Below are 16,229 nucleotides of genomic sequence, written 5' to 3' on the forward strand. Positions count from 1 at the left end.
GCGTCGAGCAGCTTCATTACCTCAGCCATCACAACATCTTGCATCTTCGGTTCGGTGGTCGGCTGACCGACCTGTCTCGCAAGGTTTGTGATCTTCCTCCAGCTCTATCCTTTGCATATAAATATCGGGACTAATCCCCTTGATATCATCCAAAGAATAACCCAAAGCTTTCCTGTTTTTCTTAAGCACATCTAAAAAAAAAGTTAGCTGATCATCATCAAGCTTGGCACTAACAATGACTGGATATTGCTCAGTATCATCTAAGAAAACATATTTTAGATGAGAGGGAAGAGGCTTACGCTCAGGTACCTTTACCTCTATGGAGCAAAGGGTACTGATCATCTGTTCCACTTGCTCTCCCTCAGCGTCGGTGAGTTCATGCTCATCTAAATCAGCTTCAAGCAAATCCAACACAGCGTCATTGTTGTCTGGGTTATCTGCACACTCATCCAAAAGCATAAGAGCCTCTAGTGGGTCCTTTATAAAAGAACCTGACCAGAAGTCATAAATAGACTCGTCAATAATATCAACCGAATAACATGTATCCTCTATCATTGGCCGAGCCAAGGTGCGAGGCAGACTGAAAGTAATCGCGTCATCCCCTACTGCAAGAGTCAAACGCCCTTGTTTGACGTCAATAATGGCCCCAGCTGTACATAAGAACGGTCTTCCTAGTATAATTGGAGTTCGGGTGTCCTCAGCTATGTCAAAAACAATAAAATCCACTAGTATAAATAATTTGCCTATTTTCACAGGCACATCCTCTAAGACACCCAAGGGTCGCCTAACAGATCTATCGGCCATCTGTAAGGTAATATTAGTCATTTTAAGGTGACCCATATTCAATTTCTTGCAGATAGACAAGGGTATGACACTGACGCTGGCTCTTAAATCACAAAGAGCCTTATCAATTACTTCATTGCCTATAACACAGGTAATAGAGAAACTACCCGGCTCCTTCATTTTAGGTGGAGCCTTATTTAAACGTAAATTACTAGACTCTTCCAAAAATGAAACAGTCTCAAATTCACTTAGCTCTCTCTTACGCGTCACAATATCTTTCATAAATTTAGCGTAAGTAGGTACCTGGGTAATAAGTTTGGTAAAAGGGACGGTTACCTGGAGGTTCTTCACAACGTCCACAAACTTACCGTATTGTCGCTCAACCTTTGCGTCCTTTAGAAGTTCTGGAAAAGGTACTCTGGTAGCAATGAGTGGACCCGCGACTTTCTCTTTACCTTTATCAGCACGTGACGTCTTCACAGCAGGGAAAGATGACACGGTAGCGGAATTAGATGTCGAAATAGGATCTCCGCTGATTCTGGCACTCGATCGAGTACTTTCCTCACTCGATCGAGTGGTTTTGTCTTGATATTTACTCGATCGAGGCTTTTGGACCACTCGATCGAGCTCTTGAATTTCAGGTCAGTCGATCGAATACAATTTTCACTCGATCGAGTCACTTCATCTGCCAAAATGTTCGATCGAGAAGAATTGGATGCTCGATCGAAGTCTGTAAATTGGGCACCTCTCGATCGAGTAAGGTTATCACTCGATCGAGCATCTGGATGGATTATTTCACTCGATCGAGTAGAAATTTCACTCGATCGAGTGTCTCGACAATATGCAGCAGGGATATCGTCCGTAAACTCATCCAAATCATCTTCCGGGGCATTTTCAGCTGTCACAACCCCGTCTTCTGGCATTTTTGGCCCTCATAAGCAAGGCCACTGCGGAGATTTATGGCATTGACTGGGTTTCACAACGGTGGATGGTTAGCTTGGTTTTTCGCGAGTGTTAATTGTGCGACTTGTTCTCTTAACTCCACGATAGCGGTATTATCCTTGTTGCATTTCTCCCCAAACTGTTGTGTTAAGTTCAAAACCAAGGATTTCAGTTCGGCAATCTCCCCATTTGTAGAAGGGGGGTTCGGCTGCGGCGCTAGCGTAGAAGGAGTAGAAACATTTGTCATTTCTTCATATAATTGAGAAAAAGGAACTCCTTGCTTGTATTTCTGATAAGCAAGGACGCGCTCTATTCTCGCCATACAACCAATGGGGTCATGCCCCTCCATGCCGCATCTACCGCATATCTCAACATGCTCAGTAATAGCACAAACTTGTGCATGCTCACCCATAGTCTCCGTAATCTCCGCACTACCTAGACTTTTGCTAGGATTCTCCACCTCAGCTATAACCAACTCATTAACTTGCCCACTTCCTCGGGGATTCCCATATTCGGCAACATGGATGGCCATCTCCTCAATAAGACGCCACCCTTGATCATCCTCTACATTCTTCGTGAATCTCCCCTTAGCTACATTATCAATGATAGCTCTCTGGTCCGGATATATCCCATTGTAGAATTGGGTACATAGGAACCAGCGCTTAAAGCCGTGATGAGGTACAGATCAGACGAGCTTCTTGAACCTAGTCCAAGCCCCATTCAAGTCTTCATTGGGCAATTGCTAAAATGCAGTAATTTGAGCTCTCAACGCATTAGTGCGCTGTGGTGGAAAATATCACCTGTAAAAGGCTAAGGCAAGGGAATTCCAGTCAGTTACACTGGCTGCTTCCATGTCTAAATCCCTCAACCATTCCCGGGCATCATCAGCTAAAGAGAAGGGAAAGAGAACTCCCTTCACTCTGTCTTGTGTCACCCCAGCAGCAAGAGGAATGGTGGAGCAGTACTCTGTAAATAGCTCTATATGCCTGCACGGATCTTCTCCAGGTACCCCCCTGAATAGATTTCTCTCGACCAGCTGTATGTAAGATGAGTGGATTCCAAAGGTTCCCGATTCAGTAGTGGGTAGTAGGAAACCTTTTGGGAGGGAATCCACTGTTGGCTCTGAATGGCTGGCTATATTAGGCATCCTGGCAAATAGAGTTTACAAGCCGGAGCAGGTACGACAATGTTCTCTTCTAGAACAGATAACCTGCAAAACTAATCAAAAACTTTGCAAATAATGAGGTCAGTCTCAAGGAATAAATTCCTTGAGACGAGAGACAAACTTAAATAAAGCAACAAAATTGCGCCACCTCCCCGGCAACGGCGCCAAAATTTGACAGGGTAGTCGTATACCTATCAAAAATAACCAACTAAACTAACTATATAGCTAGGGAAGTCGGGTCGATCTCCACAGGGAGATGGGAAAATGTCAGCTTTACTAAGTCCGTCACGGTAACCAAATTGGGGGTTTGAATTTGTTGTTCTAAACTAAAGAGATTAAGGAAGAGAAAAAGGCAAGAGAATAAAGATCAAGCAAATAAAGAGAAAGCAGCTAAGACAGTCGGTTCACCATGATCATTCAGTCAAGCAATCTAGGTCTCAGGTCAATGCAAGCATGGTCTATGGGGCAGTGAATATCTCCTTACGGTCTCAATTCGCCCTAAAGCACAAATAGCTTAGCTTCCGCCCTCACTACGGTGCCCTAATGTTCGCTACGAGTCTCACCCTTTCCAACCTTCCGGTCCAGGTCAAGGTTTACTATGATTAAATGACTAATTGCGTCGACTCAATTAGACAGAAACAATTAATTGCAGTGATTAACAACAAAGACTATACAAGCACTACTACAGAAATCATGAAGGACATCGGACTTCTAGACACATGGACATCGGATTATAGGTCGATGTAGAGTTCAGTCTCGTCCATATGGGGTGTAATGGACATGGGACTTTAAACCGATGTCCATTAATATATGCACATCGGATTTTTAAATATATCCGATGTCCATATGAGTAATGAACATCAGATTTTAACATTAATCCGATGTCCATATGTGTAATGTACATCAGATTTTTATAGAAAGCCCATGTCCTTTGAAGCTAGAATTACATCGAACTTTTATAAATCCGCTGTCCTTTATATTGTTTTTTTTTTTTTTTAAATTTGAAAAGAGCAGGCCAATTCATATTGCATTACACCAATTTGAATGCCAAAACATTAATACAAAACATGCGAACTGCCATTCAACCAAAATGATCGATTTCAATTAATAAAAACCGATCCCAATCAACATACAACGCAACCGTCTCCGTCATCCGAATTCAACAACTAACGAACAACAACAAAGGGCATAACAAATCCCAGCCAACATAACATATGGTCTTGCAGATCATGTAATCAGTTTTTCAAAATGCAACTACCTAATACATTACTACGCTAGCTAGCTATCTACGGCTAGATATTGAGAAAATAGTTCGCCCACAAGTCCCGAACCTCATCTAATTCTTCTTGTGAATATGGCGTGGTGTCTTGAAAAACCTGTAATGCATATTAATGACAATGGGGCGGTCGGACATGGCCTCACAAGGGCGGCTTCATATAAGCTAATAATTAAGGGCATTCTGAAAAACACGGAAACATAAATATTTTAAATCTATGAACTCCTACATTGACAATATAAGATGAGGGCATTCCTGAAAAATGATCTCTCTTCCTTGCTTAAAAAAAAAAATACAGAAACACATACGTTCAATAAGATAAAGAGACAACAACAATGGAATCAAATCCCTACACTCTTTTGTGATGGTGAGGAGGAAGTTACTACATACCTCTCAGACCTTAGAACTTAGAAGAATGTAGAAGATCAATTAATTTGAGTGTTCCATCAAGGTTCATCATTGTGTCTAATATCAACACTCTGTGAAATGGATTTCTGCAACAAGTTCGATAAAAATAACTTAATTATCGTGAGTCTTTGCAAAAAAATACGGAACAAAAGATAGATTCCCAAGCTTTGCCAGGCTCAAGATGTACCAAACCAAAAATCACATATATCTAGATATATCCAATGAAGGAAGCTGTTGAGTGTAGCCTATAAAAAAATTTAAGTAGACCAGGCCTGGAGTGTTAGTGTTTGCTTCATTAAGCTTTAATTAAAGTAAGACTTCTAGTAACATATTGGAAAACTTGAGACGAGGTGGGTGGTATGAAAAATAGACCAACAATTGTATAGGTCACTCACTAATTTTAAAAAAGCTCGTGCAAAGTGCTTGAGAACATCTCCAGCACTTTCACATTGCACCGAAAAACAACATTTAGAGGAAAAGCATTAATCAAAATACAATTTGTCACTCAAGAAGAAAATCAAAACCCTCGAAATTGTATGATAAACAAAACTGAAATAAAAAAGTGTAAATAGCAAAAGAATATTATTAGTGTGAGTTGAAAAGAGTAAATACCAAAAAAAGATATGGCCGCAAGGTGTACCGGTAGGGTGTTAGAAGATCACTTAGGCGAGTGCCCTTGTTCTTTTGACCTGAAAACAGAAAACATAGATACAAAGAGGTAAAACAGAATGAACTAATTAAAAGCAACTCAATCAAATAAGAACTTGGGCTATAAATTGAGACCAAATATTACCAATTTCAGGAACAATACTGACATTTACCTGAGTATATTTGGACATTTGGGTATCCTTTTCAGTTTTCACTGCAATGGAGCATAATGAATAAAAAGGTAGAAAGTCCAGCTCCCTTAGCTTTCTTATTCTTTGCCGGGAAACAAAAAGCTCTGCAGAGAGGAACTTCTTTGATGTCCAAACAACAAACCACCATGAAAAATACAGGAAAATTCACTTCGGCACATCATATTAGTAGCACCTGATAAGTGGATTTACATTCTAGCTCAAAGAATTAATGAATTACTAGTAGGCGACAGGCGTAGCAATACCTGAAAATAATTATGTGTTTAGGTTTACGGCCCTTGCTCGTCATAAAGAAGTCCTTTAGTAGCTCATTTGAAAAATAGAGAATTCTTTAAAAACATCGCGAAGATAACCGAATATACCCGATTCGGGTATGATTAAGCTCCAACAAAAACAAAATGCGAGACTAGACAATGTGATGTACAGCAATGATATCAATGCATTAACTAGTTACCTCATGCTACAATCGTCTTCTCCATTCTCCAATGGTTTGAACAATGAATCTATAATCTCAGTTCTTGGAGATTGAGTTCTTAGAGAGACTCTATATCTTGAAATGAGTGGCCATGATAAAGAGCCAACAACCTGTTATTTTAGAAAAGCAGGAAAAGAGGTGTGATCGGGACGAGTCACTAGCCGCAATGATATTGTTTTGGGTAATTTTTGATAGTACACCAAAAAATCATACACACATAAACATCATCATTTGGCTCTTATTATCATGAAGATGAAAACATCCACAACAGACCATAGTTACCACTACCAACTAAACCTAATATAAATGTGACACATGAAGCACAATACATGACTGCTATCAATGAATATGCAAGCTCATTTCCTAAAATAAACCACACTTTTCTAGCCTACCATTGCTCTAAATAGCTCTTTGTACTTTTTTGATCTATCGGCTACTCGGCCAGCTATGTAAGCGAGAAGAAATGAGAACAAATCCATTAGAAGGCTCATAAATAAGTGGAAGGGAATGAGATTGACATAAGGGTACAAAACTTACTGTCATGAGCAATAAATCAGAAAATTTGACGGATAAAAGAATCCATTATTCATACAAATCACCATAAAGACACTAAATTCTTATAATACAAAAAGTATGACAAAAAGATGTACAAATGTAAGGCATTAGTTCAGTCATTCAAGCTCGAGTTGTGACCTGACTCAAAAGTCAAAACAGCCATACCTAGTTCATGCTCGATCTCCAACTATCACTAACATCATCACAGAAAGTGTAAGATCGAATTCGAAAACTTATAATACAACAAGAACAATTTAAGTGATTACTTCAAAGACAATAACAATTATCATTAAATAAAAAGAATAACATCATTCAGCATCCTTACAAGTTACAACTAGATAAGCATAAGTGTAATTACCCATAAACCCTAAAATCTAAAATCAAACCAAATAAAAGTATACCTATAATTAAGGGACGAAGTAGTACAAATGACATATTGGCGGTCGGCGAGCTTATTCAATATAGACTCTACTTCAAAACTAAAATCACATCAAATAGAATTCTTATATCAATAGTAGAGCATAATGGAGCTGGTGGTGGTGAGAAAACCCAGAAAACTAAGTTAAAAATATGAATACGAAATTAGGGTTTGCCTAATTTTGCAATTCAACTTTAATAAACAAAACAAAAATCCGATAAAGCATACAATTAGGCAGATATAATCAAATACTCAATAATAATTAGTCAAATATACATTATATAACTCACTAATCGGAACCTATTCACCAAAAATTGAGATTTGAGATTTGGGGGAAACTCTTACATTATATAACCAAACGCTCACAGGACGATAAGGATGCTTGCGGTGGAGCGGTCGACGTTGTCGGCATTGCCGCGTGTTGTTGGCGGAGCGAAGGTAGGAGTGAGTGAGAGGGAAGAGAGGAAAGGGTATGAGTGTGTATGACGATATGAGTCATGAGGATAGGGTGTTGGGATGATTAGATAGTGTATAAAAGATTAGATAGTGTATAAAAGAGAATTAGGTACCTAACCGTTTTAATAGAGAACGATAAGGATAGGGACCGTGCTCTTTGTTTAATCAAGGAGAACGGTTCTGGATATATAACCGGTCTCTTTTATATTTTAAGACGGTTGGTCAAACATAACCGTTCTCTTTGTTAATGTACGAGAACGGTTTGCGCAAACAACCGGTCTTTATTGGAATCCTATATGCCCGCCAAACTAAAAATAACAAAGTGACCGGTTCCGCTATCAACCGTTCTTAAAGGAGCGTTCTCTTTGCCTTAAATTGTAGTAGTGAATAGATTGACTCAGTATGCTAGTGAAAATAATTTGGGGCGGGGGAATTGTTTTCATTTTGCGCCCAAATTGAGGATTATATGGACATGGGTTGTAATTTAATCCGATGTCCATTATAATGGACATGGGTTGAAAATAACAACCGATGTCCATATAATATAATTACATCAGACTTTTATAAAAATCCGATGTGCAAACTTATTACATCTGTTTTTTCAAAAATCCGATGTCCATCCACTGATGTCCTTGATGAATTCTGTAGTAGTGAAGCATTAACCTAATAAATCAATTACTACTCCTTCATAATCATGGATTCCCTAGTCTTAGCAAAAGGGAATTAGCTACGTATCATCATCGAATCAACAATAATAATGCATAGATAATATAAATTAAACATGATAACAATAAAAATAGAAAGATCGAATAAAGAAATAATGAAAATCAACAAGAAAAAGGAAAAATTAAAATAGCAATTATGATTAAGAAATAAAAGGAGTAAATGTACCGATTACAAATTCTGAATCCGAGTAGTCTAGAGTAGGAAAAAAGAGTAAAAAGTAAAAAGAAGAAGTCGGGCCGAAGAAGTGAAGTAGAGTTACGCAGTCTACCGTATAAAATAGCCCACGAAACCTTACTCCTAAAACCTAATTCATAAGCCTAATTACAAAGCCCATATGAAATAAGGCGAAAACACGGCTGAAGGGTAAAACCTCTCGATCGAGTGGAATAAAACCACTCGATCGAGTAACTATGCAGCAGATCCCCTCAATCGAATGGAAAAACCATTCGATCGAGTAACTCCTTATAAAAGCCTTCTCGATCGAGTATGAGAACAACTCGATCGAGTGATCTTCATGGTATAAAGCATTCGATCGACTAGAAAAGTGGTCGATCGAGCTATATTAGCACATAAGGCACTTCGACACCTTCCGAAATCAGCTCACGCGTCTTCAAAGTGCTAGATTCCAAGCTCCGATTCCTTGTTCTCCATAAATGTATGCAAATGGGACGAGTTTGGGCTCGATTTATCTTCTTTTTGGTCTATACCTGCAATTTACACAAGACGAACCAAAGTAGACTATTCGGGGGTATTTGTAGCTAGATACCACGTAAAACAGTACAGAAATGCGTGTAAAAATGAGGTAAAAACCTTATATGAAATACGTGCATCACACCCTATATCATATATTTGGTTTTTGGACATTTATTTTGTCCGGACCCGTATTTCTCTAAAGCAGGTTGTGAACCGTCGCAGTATTTTATCTCCTAGCAAAGACCTCTTATCGGGATTTCGCTTGTAACAACGAGCAGATTTCCCAGGGTGTTTCGTAGACGTCTTTATCAACATTTCGATACCCTTTTACCCAACGAGCGTTCATGACGACCGATTGCACTTCTCGAGAGACGGAGTTTGCTTGGAAGCCGACACAAGCAGATTCCCAGAAATGATTCAATCCAGACAGAATCATCAACATATTCCCCGACGAGAGTTCGCTTGGAAGCCGACACAAGCAGATTTCCCGACATGATCCAATTCGGACGGGTTCATCAGCAATTTCTTCCAACCGTTTCTACCGAAGTCCTGCTGTTCTCAATATTATTCGTTTCAAATGATCCTTTCAGACAATTTTCAGACAACTTTCAGCAACCTTCAGAATCCCTGTGACCCCTAATGCCTTCAGACATCAAGTTATCTTCAGACCAAAGAGTTTTGTCGAAACGCCTTCAGTCTTGTTTCACCCAGGGGTGTCTCAGGTATGGTTTCTTCTTATGGTTGGCGAGATTCCTTACGTAGTCTAATGGACTTTAAATGACCCTCCCCGATAGTCGACAGACTCTAAAATATTCCCGACGACAGGTCATTGGCTCAGACCCTTTGTAATACTCCGTATTTATGAGTCTTGGGGTACTCTATCGAGTAGGCCTTACTCTGTCGAGTAAGGGAGTTTTGCGAAATAAATTAGTTTCTGACCTGTTGGGTACTCGATCGAGTAACTAGGGTACTCGATCGAGTAAGGGGGCACTCGATCGAGTACCTTAGCTACTCGATCGAGTAGCCATTCTGGGGCTGTTTTGTCGGGTTTTGTTAATAATGCGATTAAAGTATAAAACACTTCCGTCATTGTTTCCAAATCACTTTTCCAAAACCTAAATTTCTGTTTAAGAGAGAAAGCAAACAAGTTCATCTTCTTAATCACATTCTTAGCAATTCCCGGAGTTCAGACGGTCAGTTCTTGTCGTTGTTTATACCGTTGAGTTCCTTGCGTCGAGGGTAAGATCTATGTACCCTTTTTATTGTCTTTCCTTTGATTTGGTTAAACCCTAATTTTGGGATTGGGGGTTTTTATGATTTGTTATGGTTAGATTGTGATTATGTGATTATGTGATAGGAGAAGGATTTGTAAGGGAGAGGTTTTGAGGCATTTTTGCTAGATCGTCGATGATTGTGTTGCTTTCGGGTAGGATTTCTACTCGTATTAGTCCCATAATGGGATATTGGTGATGTCTTGTAGTTAGTTGTTTGATATGATGATTGTCTTGTGTTTGTGGTTGTGATTGCTGTTGATGGTTCTCGAGATGCGTTCTCACCGAGTGGGGTCACTTGCGGGAGTGACTTCACGCCCTAGTTTCGCCCTTCGTGGAACCCGCCACGGAAGGGGATGTGCACATTAATGGGACAGGGTTATCGCTCGGTATGATGAGCGGGGCTTAGGTGGGAACGGCTGCGGTCCCCCACTAGCGTGGTGGGTCCGGTGGACGATCGAGTATTGAGATGATGGGAATTGGTTGGTGGTGTGTGTGTGTGTGTGTGTGATTCATTTGTCTGTTTATCTTATTATTGTTATCTATATTGATTGTGTGATTAATCGACCCGTTTAAATGTTTTAAAAAAGCGTGGTGATCCATTCGGGGTGGTGAGCGTTGCAGCGGTATATCTTGGATACGCGTGGGATCTAGTGGGGATGGAGTCATCACATATCGAGTCTTTAGTCTTCCATTTGTGTTTGTTAGGACAGTTCCTTTCGGTTGGTTTATAGTTTGAGAACAGTTGTATTTTGCTTACAGTTGGTTTTGTAATGTAATCACTTAAACTTATTTAATAAAGTATGTTTCTTCATTGTCTTATGATTACCATGCCTCGGGTAACCGAGATGGTGGCACCCTTATACCTGAGTGGTCCTGGTAAGGCACTTGGAGTATGGGGGTGTTACACCCTTTGAGCCGCCTCGCGTCGCCATAGCCGTCAGGTTGTAATCTTCGATTGACCTGATGGCTATACTTTGACTTTTGCCTTGTCCAAGCCTCAGTCAAAGTGCGGGCTTTGTAGATACCTCATTTCTGCACCTCCCGCCAGCCACCCAGTGATGATTGGGCCGCATGTTTGGTACGCGGAACGATTTATGACAATTCGTAAGTTTATCATCAAGTGATAGCTCAAATACTTATGTCTACCTCTTGGTCGTCATCTACGCGCCCATACGGTCGTTTTGACGGTAATTAGAGTTCATTTGGAGTCCGGGTCAAAAACCGCTTCATTTTCTAAGAAACCGTTTAAAATGCCGAGTCGGAATATTTCGGATATTTATTCCATAAATTAAAATTATATCTTTTGGTAAAATATATCCCGAAAATCCTATTTTAAAAAATAAGGAAGTTGAGATCCACCGCAATTCCCTAAAAGAAACACGGAATTCTTTCTTCCGCAGGAGGAAACCTCTGGGGAAATGACGCAGCAGATGCTGCGCCTCTTCGAAGGATTGCAGCAGCTGTTGCGCGCTCTTTTCTACGTATTTTCAGATTTTTCCGTGATTTGTTTTCAAAGTTTGAGTCATTCCATAACTCTCCATATTTTTTAGTATAAATAGGGACCTTCGTTCCACATATTTTTCACGCGAGTGTCCGCCCTTCTCTTCTCCCTTTGCATTCTAAGACCGTGCTCTAAGCATTCGACGCCTACGTGCTTGATCAATCGACCACGTAATCTCAGATCATTCTGAGTACCAGTCACGTTGCATGACCGACCACTTTGACCACTACACATCAATCAATTTAATCTAAATCCTTTAACGAGGGCACTTTCTACATACATTCGAGTCGAGCAATCACTATACATTAACTTAGTTAATCTCGTTTCGTCAAACATGTAAGTCTGAGGGTGTACCAGTTCCTGCTTTTCTTCTTCTTCTTCTTCCTCGGTTCTCTGTTAGTTCGTTCCCTTTTGCTTCATTTTCTTCCTTTCTTCCTTTTTCCATACATAATACATATTCTTAATAAATATCGTGTTTTATTTACGGTTTAAATCCCCTATAATCGATATGCGGGTTTTCGCCATTAAATCAAACCCGGATTTTTAGAGACTCGATTTGTTCATATCAAGTGTCTAGAATTTGCCTTTGTACATATTTTCACCGTTTATTTCCAGTTTATTACGTCTTTCAAGTTCGTTTCCGTCTTCATATTTTAACCTAGTTTGTTCTAAATCGTTTTAATTCGCCCTTAATTCGTTTTAACCCTTTTCAATTCGTTTTATCGCTTTTATGACAATTTCATATGTTATTAACATGTTAAATCACTTTTATCCGGGTCAAATATCAGTAATCAATCATTAAATTCATCAACGAACATTAACAACTCGCAGTTTCTGACTTCACAGCCAGAACTCACCTCAGGAACAGACGCAGTGACCATTGCGCCTCTTCCAAGGGACGCAGCAATGCTGCGCCTGTTCCGGGATGAGTTCTGTCCCTGACTTTCCGTTCTTGCTTTGACCTAAATCCTTTAATTACGTAATTAATTGACTATTAGCCGTAATATCACCTCTAATCTGTCTATATTTTATTTTCCTTTTTTTTCTTCAAATCGTTCGTCTTAAGTATATTTTTGACGTAAATCATTGAATCATTGTAATTTATTGTAATTTCCATTATCGCAATTTATTTATTTATTGTATTTTATTATGGATGATTTATTTACATGCTCTTCACATGTAATTAATTCTAAACCCTAATTCGACATTAATGAGTGCTAATTACTTGTTCACCGACTTAGTTAAATCTCACATGCTAGGATCAAAACGTTGGATGTTGCATTGCATGCATATAATCGACAACATATCAAATACGAACGATTTCCCTAATCATTAGTAGAGGCCTCTATCGAGGCGGGCAGGATTAGGTGTTCAGTAAAAGGACTTCCTAATACGTACCCTCACCCCTTACTCCAGATCTCTGTGAACATCCGTGTTCATTGGCATCCACGAGAGTCATTCTAGATATAGAATGCTAAGAGTAACGAGTTCTTAGTGTTCATGTCACTACATTGTGTCTTGACATGACATGAGGTATTCGAACGGTTCCAATTTCCCATAAAAAGTGGTGGCGACTCCACAAATGCAAACGCTTGTCCCAAGCACCCCGTGGCCCATGTCCACACATGCATATTGTAACAATGAGGCATGAGGCAAGTATATTCATTAGCCACAGATCAGATGCATTAGTTGAATTAGCATGGAAATTGAAAAATAAGTAAGTTGCATCAAGAATCAGTATCTTCATCTTCATATCAGAAAAGATACACTTTAACTTTGTACCTTAACTGGCACACATTTGGTTACATTATGAATTTTTATTGCCCTTTATACTAGATTATTGGTTAATAATCACTCAACACAACATAGATTACAACTTGAATCAACCTAGCAGGGTACCTAACTTCAAACTTTCAAAGGTAACTCAATTATATGCATAAGTGCGGACGAGGAAGCGATTCAAATATCACGTTTATGAAACTAGTTCACTACTACATGTAGAGATATATAAATGGAGTAGACATTAGAAAGTTGAATTATACCAGGAAATGAAGAGCCCTTTCGTGGCATTTACCATGGCAATATGAGAAACTACAGAACCTTAACCCGATGGATAATACGGATAAGAGAAGAGTCAAACCAGTGCAATATATATCTTGTAGAATGTCTGCAATGAGGACATACATATTTAATTTATCAGTGACACAGTTTAAACAAAGGCGTTTAATCTACCCTGACAGAAAAACAGACAGGCAGCATGTCGGAGATAGCTTAGGAGTTAGGACATGTCCCTTGGGAATATGGACAATGTTCATTTTAAAAACAAAAATAGCAGAAAGATATGTTTTAGACTTTTGGTTATGTAAAGTAATTAAGGTTCTTTATAAACAACTGCAAAATAAGAGGTTGCAAAAACCGAAAGGAAAGAGTTCAGCCACATATAATTTTTATTCCCACAATACTTTTTTTATTTTGAAAAGAAGGTAAAGAAAATAAAATTCTCACTTACAAAGCTACAACAATAAGTTATTAGAGTACTTATTAGCGTTCTGGAAATTGGGTTGACGACTTGGTTTGCACATGAATTGGAAATCGGACACCCTTAGTGGCTAACCGCAGGTTGGTGACTCGCATACTACAATTTGATCAAGATTTGTGCAAGACCACGATGATAGACCTCAGGTTCAAGCTTAGTTTAAGAGGGTGAGACAGTAAAGCGCCCCATGGCGTTTAGGGTTGATGAAGATGACCACAATATTACAGGAGACAAATTTTCAGTTTAAAATAAATTTTGTGCCTGGACACCCCTATTTGAACTTGAAAGAAGACTAACATAAAGAAATAAAAACGTAGATAAACGGCGAAGGGATGAGCATCATAAAAGAAGTAAAGAACCATCAGAAAACAACATGAAAATCATAATAGTGCGCCTCACTACATGTGTCTGTCCATAAGGCGCATCTAAGACACCCCAAGGCTTTTTTTTTCTTTTGGTAGTGCCTCCCTGTAAATTGTGCCTAAGTGTCCAAAGTGCAATTTTTGAACATACTATTCAAGAAGAGAGAAAGAAAGGAGAATTTTTAAAATTGAGAAGCAGTTTTTATGGTGATGACAAAAAAAAATTAAGAAAATGCCCAATCCTATTTGCTAACAAACGAAGTAAAATGTAGGTATAATGGACAAAGGAAAAAGCATAAAAAAAAGGGCAATTACGTTGCAGCGGGGTAGTATGCCTTGCTACAAGTGCCTTCTCCATAAAGTGCACTAAGGCGTCCGAAGGCATTTTTGCGAGTGTCTCATTGTAGCTTGCTTCTTAGGTGCACCTGAGGCACAATTTCTTTTAACTAAGTGTCGAAGAAAAGAGATTGAACAAGGGGCTTTCTCAAAATTAAGAAGCAGTTATAATGTCAATTATGAACAAGGTGAAATTAAGAAAATATCTGTCCTATTTGCCGGAAAAATTATCCTCCTCCTCCTAGTTCCTTACCTTTCCCTCAAGTTCATCCATCCAACCAAATGGCTGAACTGACATACCATTAAACAACACGAAATTAATAAAAATTTAGGGTCAAATATGATCTTTCTTAATGCCCAAAACATTGCACTATTATAGAACATAAAGATAACCACACTATTATAGAACATAAATTTTTTATTTTAAAATAAATTTTGTGCTTGGAGTCTTGGACACCCCTTATTTTAATTTGAACGAAGGCCAGCATATAAGGAAATAAAAGCGTAGATAATCGGCAAAGGGAAGACCAATATAAAAGTGAAGAACCAGCAGAAAACGGTATGAAAATTGCATAATGGCACGCTTTGCTACATGTGCCTTGTCAGTTGTCCATACGGCACATCTAAGACGCCCCTAGGCGTTTTTGGTAGTTCTTCACTGTACAATGTGTCTAGGTGCCCAAAGTGCAATTTTTGAGAGTATGGGTCAAGAAGGGAATAGCAAAAGAAGCAGATTTTTCAAAATTGAGAAGCAATTTTGAGGTGATGACGGAAAAGGTGAACGTAAGAAAATGCCAATCCTATTCGCTCACAAAAGAAGTAAATTGTAGGTATAGTGGGCAAAGGGAAAAGCATAAAAAAACGCACAAGAAAATGGCAAGGAAATTGCATAGTAGTATGCCTTGTTCATAAAGCGCACTTATGGTGCCCGAAGGCATATTTGCTAGTGCCTTATTATACCTTGTGTCCTTGATGCACCCGAGGCACAATTTTTTAACCAAGAGTTCAAGAAAAGAGAATGAACAAGAAGTTTTCTCAAGATTGAGAAGCAGTTTTCGAGTCAATTAGGAACAAGGTTAAAGTAAGAAAATATCAGTCTTATTTGCTGACAAAACTATCTTTCTCTTCCTCCCAGTCCCTTATCTTTCCCTCTAAATTTGTCCATCCAAACAAATGGTTGAACTGAGAACATACCATAAACAACATGAAATTAAAAAGAAAAAAAGGGTCAAATATGATCTTTGTTAGTGCCCAAAACATTGCACAATCTCTTTAAACATCTCAGCACAAATCTGAGTCTTTCATTTAGTTTTTAAAAAACTATGCATCAAGCTACCAAATTGACGCGCTCATAAGGCCATGGACCTATACAAACATATTTGATCACTCCTACACTCCCTACTTGATAAAAATTCAACCCTCTAATTATTGGTGAGTATCGTTCCAAGGGTATAAATGTATACTTC

At 38.9% G+C, this 16,229-nt stretch overlaps 1 long non-coding RNA gene across 1 annotated transcript; it reads right to left on the bottom strand.

The window, feature by feature from the left end:
• Window positions 1-5,199: 5,199 nt before the first annotated feature.
• Window positions 5,200-5,741, bottom strand: LOC141646105 (uncharacterized). The gene is made up of 3 exons (XR_012545345.1): window positions 5,677-5,741; window positions 5,396-5,533; window positions 5,200-5,263 (listed from the first exon to the last, which is right to left on the bottom strand). It is a non-coding gene; the product is annotated as an uncharacterized LOC141646105 (long non-coding RNA).
• Window positions 5,742-16,229: the final 10,488 nt, after the last annotated feature.

Source organism: Silene latifolia, chromosome 3 (assembly GCF_048544455.1).
Source record: "Silene latifolia isolate original U9 population chromosome 3, ASM4854445v1, whole genome shotgun sequence".
Lineage (NCBI taxonomy): Eukaryota > Viridiplantae > Streptophyta > Magnoliopsida > Caryophyllales > Caryophyllaceae > Silene > Silene latifolia.